The sequence below is a fragment of the Lontra canadensis genome, unplaced genomic scaffold, assembly GCF_010015895.1.
Source record: "Lontra canadensis isolate GAN:19392208 unplaced genomic scaffold, GSC_riverotter_1.0 scaffold88, whole genome shotgun sequence".
Lineage (NCBI taxonomy): Eukaryota > Metazoa > Chordata > Mammalia > Carnivora > Mustelidae > Lontra > Lontra canadensis.
Window position 1 is genome coordinate 893162 of NW_022631082.1, and position 6160 is coordinate 899321.

General features: G+C 48.1%; 1 pseudogene; it reads right to left on the reverse strand.

Moving 5' to 3' along the window:
- Positions 1 to 641: 641 nt before the first annotated feature.
- LOC116854219 lies at positions 642 to 822 on the reverse strand (annotated as a pseudogene).
- Between the last annotated feature and the right edge of the window lie 5338 nt (positions 823 to 6160).

A 6160-nucleotide genomic window follows, 5' to 3' on the forward strand; every position in this document is an offset into this window, starting at 1 on the left:
CAACTGAAAATTTTTAGCTGAAAAGGGAATCCACTGACTTACGTTGCTGCCCTGCGTCAGAAGCCAAGGATTGGATTTCAGGTATGGCTGGATCCAGGACATCAGACCATGGTGTCAGGGATCCATTGCTCTCTGTCTGCTCTGCTGTATTCTGGGCAGGCTTCATTCTTTCACTGTGGGGTAGTGATGGCAAGCAACCCCAAACCTACATTCCTTGAAACCTGGCATCCCCGGGTCCCACACCACACTTGTGAGCAGTAGAGTTCACACACCGGTTCATCAGGTCCAAACACTGAATTCTTCACCACTGGATCATACTACCTCCTATGGTCCTATCCTCAGGCTGTAGAGAAAGTGCGTAGCATTTTCTCAATTTCAAGAATTCTCACATCTGAGTTTTTCCCAGTCTTTTCTAACTTCTAACTGCTACGAGTCTGAGCTAGAATCTGGCACAGTATGTAATCTCCAGCCAGTAAAGATTCAGGAAAACAGTTTCTTCATTTCCTAAATTAGATGCTGGGGTTTTGTAGACACAAAATTTGTATGTGAGATTGAATACCATAATTTCATGGTGTTTCACAAAGATCCCAGGGGCTTTTGGACATCTTACCACTTGAGTACATCTGAAACACACAGAGAGAAGGATTTGACCTAAGCAAAAAGTTAAGAGCTGATATAGACCTAAGGTACAATTCCTTCAGAATGTAAATGGTCCCGAGAAAAATAATATATTTACTTAACATCTGTCATCACATTTTCAATTAGCAATAATTGCGCCTTGGATAAACCTCATTGGCTATGATACTGCCACTGTGCAAAGCTTTGTCATCACAATTTAACTAGACCCAGTTATATCTAAGTAACATCTGAGAGGGGTGATTTTTGTCCTGGGAGAAAAGCTAAGAACTAATCTTTGAGTTACAATGCCTTCCAGTTCCACAAGAAAATGTAAATGCTCCCATGAAAAAGTATATATGTGCTTAATATCACTTATTCACCTTCAACTAGAACTAGTTATACCTAACTAATATCTTCGGGGGGGGGGGTGAATTTTACCCTGGGCAAAAACCTAAGAGTTAATCTGGGCTTGAGCTAAAGGGGTCCCTCCAAACCCCTTTAGAAAATGTAGCTGTTTCCAAGAAAAGGAATAAATGAGCCTGATACCAGTCATTCACACTTTAGTTAGAATTAGCTCAAAAAGCTTTGAGTGCATTTTCGCTCTGTACTGTTGGAAACCACCTGAGGTAATTTTAGGGTTGGAAAGAAAGAGAGATCAGTGAGAAAGACATGGGTCTAAGGGATCTGCTTCCTGACAGGGCTTGGCTGGCAATCATTGATACTTAGGTGTTCACGCCAGAATAAAGCAATAATGGTGAAAGAGAGTATTCTCCTTATTTGAGGAATGTTACAAGGGTGGCACCTAGTCCTGGTGGGAATGCTGGGCTTTGGGGACACAGCTGAAGCAACTTACTGTTGTAGGAAAGGCAGCTCTTAAATGCTAACTCGGACCCGGGGTGAGCTTATATCAGGAAACTTGAAGAACTGTGAAGAATGCATGATCCTTGCTTCATTTGTAATGTTTTATCTCTCTCTTTTTTTTTAAGATTTTATTTATGTATTTGACAGAGAGAGAGAGAGCCCAAGTAGGGGAGCAGCAGGCAGAGGGAGACAGAGAAGCAGACTCCTCACTGAGCAGGGAGCCCGACGTGGGGCTCAATCCCAAGACCCGGGGACCCCAGGACCACGACCCGAGCCGAAGGCAGACGCCCAACAGACTGAGCCCCCCAGGTGCCCCTCTTTTTTGTTTAAATGAAATTGCATTTATGTGGAAGATGTAACAGGTACATGGCGTCAAATTCCAGGAGAGTAAATGATGATGCAGAAGATAACATCTACTTTGGGGCACCTGGGGGCTGAGTCAGCTAAGCATCTGCCTTCAGCTCACATCATGATCCCAGGGTCCCGGGATCGAGCCCCACATTGGGCTCCCTGCTCAGTGGGGAGCCCTCTTCTCCCTCTCCCGTCCCCCCTGCTTCTGTTCCCACTCTCTCTGTCAAATAAATATATAAGATCTTAGGAAAAAAAAAAAGCCTCCTCCTCGAGGAGCTCCCAGCCGTGCAGGCTACCCCAATCCCCATCGTGTCTCACTCCAGCAGTAGTCCATAAACGTACGTTCATTTCCCCTGCCCTCACGCACATGTGGTATCCTATGTTCTGCGCTGCCCTGTTTCAATTACCAGGTGCACTTTCAGTGGGGAAGATATTGTCTTCTAGGGGATGAAAACTAGTGCTCACGGGGTGAAACAGATCTTCCTCTTTTTATGCAGAAAGCACAGATCACATAGAGTGAATGAGCAGGTACATAACCTACGTGTGGTGTTACGATTTCAGTGGGACGAAGAACACAAAAACCAAAATGGTGAGAAAACACTGATGGAACCATATACACTCAATATTGCCCCCTGTCAGGGGCGCCTGGGTGGGCTCAGCTGGTTAAGTGTCTGACTCTTAGCTTCAGCTCAGGTCTCGATCTCCGGGTGGTGAGTTCGGGTCCCGTGTGAAGCTCCAGGATGGGTGTGGAGCCTACTTTAAAAAAAATAATTATTGCCCCATATCGGCACATACAAATAATCGTCTTTCATTTTCGAAGTCATGTAACATTTCATTATGGGAATACACCAGGCTCTACTCACCAATCCCCTGCTGATGGCTATTTTGTTGTTTCTAATGTTCTACTAAGTGTTTTCTGTATGTAATTGTTCACTTTATATTTTGTACATTTTTTATTGAGGTAGGATTAGTTTACAGAAATAATGCACAGGTCTTGGGTGTGTATTCAATTTGACGAGTTTTGACAATTCTATACACTCATGTAACCACCACTGAAAATTGGATCTAGGGGCCCCTGGGTGGCTCAGTGGGTTAAGCATCTGCTTTTGGCTCAGATCATGATCCCAGGGTTCTGGGATCCAGTCCAGCATCGGGTTCCCTGCTTAGTGGGGGAGTCTGCTTCTCCCTCTCCCGGGTTGTGCTCTCATTCTCTCTTGCTCAATCTCTCTCAAATAAATCAATAAAATGCTTTAAAGTAATAAAAAATAAAAATAAATAAAAATAAGATCTAGAATATTTTCCCCACCCTAAAAAGTCCCTTCCTGCCCTTGTCCACTCAGCTCCCCACTCTAGCCTAGGCAACCACTCTCTTTCCCCCAAGATTCCTTTGTCTAGTCTCCAGATTTCATATAAATGGAACCATACAGTGTGGTGCCATCATACGGTAAAGGCACGTTCAACTTTATAAGAGATTACCCAATTTCCCAAATGAGGTAGAACGTCTTGACTCCCACCAACAGCGGGAGCGTTCCAGTGGCTCCTTTATCTTCCAGAAGTGTTCGATGTCCATCTGTTTTATTTCAGTCATTCTGGTGGGTATCGTTAACATTTTCATGTGTTGGTAACAGTTCAGAACCAACCAAGTGAAAATTAAAAGAAAAACCCACGCCGAGACAGTTATGTTTGGGAAATGCTACCGAGTCTGTCCACTCTAAGAACACAGCAGAGCCTTGCAAAGATGGGCTGGCGCTCAGAGCCGTTTCTCAATGGGGTGTTCCTTCATCTTGTTTGGCTAACGCGTCTCTCCTGCTGTGTTTCACACTCACACATGCTGGTGGAAGCTACTGGGTGAACGTGACTTTGCTTTCCAGCTTAGCATTGCCGGGAAGTACGTGTTCCTGTTCCATAAACGAGGTAATACGATGCCAGCATCAAACAGTCTTCTTGTCCCGTACTGCTTATCCTTATTGGACTCATGCAGATATCTCTTCATTGGGTTCTATAAATGCTTTCTAAAGTCCATAATTATATATAAAAATTTAAATACAAGTATATTGGGGAGCGGGACTAGGGGGTCAAATCTACAGAAAGGGGTGAGTGAGTCCAGATGCTTTCCTCTGGCAGGTTTGGGTACGAGGAGGAGGGAGAGCTCTAGCTGAAGGGCCCTAGGGCTCCTGGGGGTCAGCAAAGAGTGGGGAGGCGGGGGCAGGGGGAAGTCAGAAGTCAGACCTCACCTACTCCCCACACCTGCTGTCCCTGCCCTGGAAGAGAGTCTCCACAGCAAAGTCTAAATAAATATTATGGCTGGGATCACAAAAGCCGAGCCAAGCCAAACAAAGCCCTGAAAAGTCCAACACAGGGTGGTTACAGTGGAAGCAAGGAAGATGGGGAGGCTGAGGCTGAGAGGGGACAGTGACGCCCCCTCTCCCCGGGGCTGGGGAGCCCCAGGGGGCTTTGGGGATGCCCTACCCCCTCCATATTGGGAGCTCCCCCGGTCTGATAGCCACAGACGTCTCCCAGACGTGGTACAGGGTGCCCTGGGGCACCGCTGCTGTCATGTGAGTCCCCATCAGATACAAGGATGGCACCCGACGGGCCCCTCATGGGCATTCATTAAGTCTGTTTGTGAATGGATGGCGAAGGGTCCATTGAGAAAAACACACCGGGGTGGGAATTTCTTGAGCGCAAGGGGGTGTTTTCCTGACAGCTGCGAGCCTGATGCCCGGCCTCGTGCCCGACACACAGAAGGCTCCATTCAGTTCTCCTCTGCCCACTCAGCTCCCAACAGCTTCCTATTGTATTTAATATAAAACAACTCCTTCTCCTGGCCTGCCCTGCCCACGCCCCCAGACTCTGAAGAAACTGCCCCATCCGCTGCCTGCCCTTCCTTCCTCCTCTCTCCACCTTCTTCTCGCTGCTCCAGCCACAGGGGTCTCCTCCCTGTTCCTTCAACGCGCCAGACAGGGTCCCGTTCCCAGGACCTTTGCATGTGCTGTTTCTTCAGCTGGAAACACACTTCCCCCAGATCTTCCCAAGGGCTCCTTCTCCTCCTTGAGGACTGCAGTGAAGTGTCATCTTAAGGAGTGCCTGGCGGGCTCAGTGGGTAAAGCATATAGTTATTGATCTTGGGGTTGTGAGTTCAAGTCCCACCTTAGGTAGAGAGCTTACTTAAAAAAAAAAAAAAAAGGTTACCTCCTTCAAGGACCAGCCTTTGGTTGCCTTTCACTGTGGTTACACATAGTTTCTTGGTAGAACTTACTCATTTGTCAGTTTCCTGATTTATTTCTGTATTTATGACATAATTTGTTCAGGGCTCTATCCCTAGGGCCTCAAACGGTGGTGGTCACAGAGGACATGTGTCTGAGTAAGGGTTGACTGAGCACCTTGGCTGTGTGCAGACGCTTTCTAGATAATGGGGACCCAGCAGAGAACAAAGGAAACTCCATTCTAGCCCATAAGGCCCTGGGAGTGGGGAGGAGGGAAATGAGGGAAGACAAAAAAACACGTTGAGGAACAAGACAATGTCAGACAGTGAGGGGTTCTTGAAAGCAGCCATGTCACAAAGTGCTATGGGGCCGGCCTCCTCTGGTGGGGGGAGGGGAGACGGTCACACATAGCCTCTCAGCCATCTGGGCTGAATGTATGAAGACAGTGATAGAGTCAGAGGTGGGAGGGAGGGCAGTTTCCAGCAGGCAGAACAGCGAGTGCACAGGCCCTGAGGTGGGACCGAGTCTGGCTCAATCAATATCCGGTGAACAAATGAACCATAGAAGATTCTAGAAGGAACTGATTGCTGCTTAGGTTTGGCTGGGGAGGACTTGGAGCATGGGTGGGAGGTTGCTAGCTCCTGAGGGAAGGGAGCTTCTGGTAGAGGGGACAGCTCCAGCAAAGGCCTAGGATGTCCTTTTCTTGGTTTTGTTCCATCCTGGGAGTAGACAGGAGGCTGCCAGGGGCCCTGGGCTCTCCTGGAGACCTACGTCCTGGGACTCAGAGGAGAAACAGTCCCTGAAAGTAGGGGAGAGGTCGTGGCAGAGCTGAGGCACCCCAGACTTTGGCCTTTGCCTCTTGCCGGCTAGAAAAGCACAAAACATCAAGATAACGGTCTTCCCTCCCTTCCCCCAGCCTAGCCTGGTGTCACTGGCCCTTAACCCTGTCCATCTCGCCTATTCCCCAATCAGCACCCAGGGATGGGCTAGGAGCTCCCCATACAATTCCAGCATCTTTGGGGGGTGGTTACAGAGCTACAGAGAGACGCAGAGCAGAGTCTGCAGTCCTGGTGGTGGGGTGAGGCTCCAGCACAGAGCAGACTCAGAAAGCAGTGGGTGGCAGG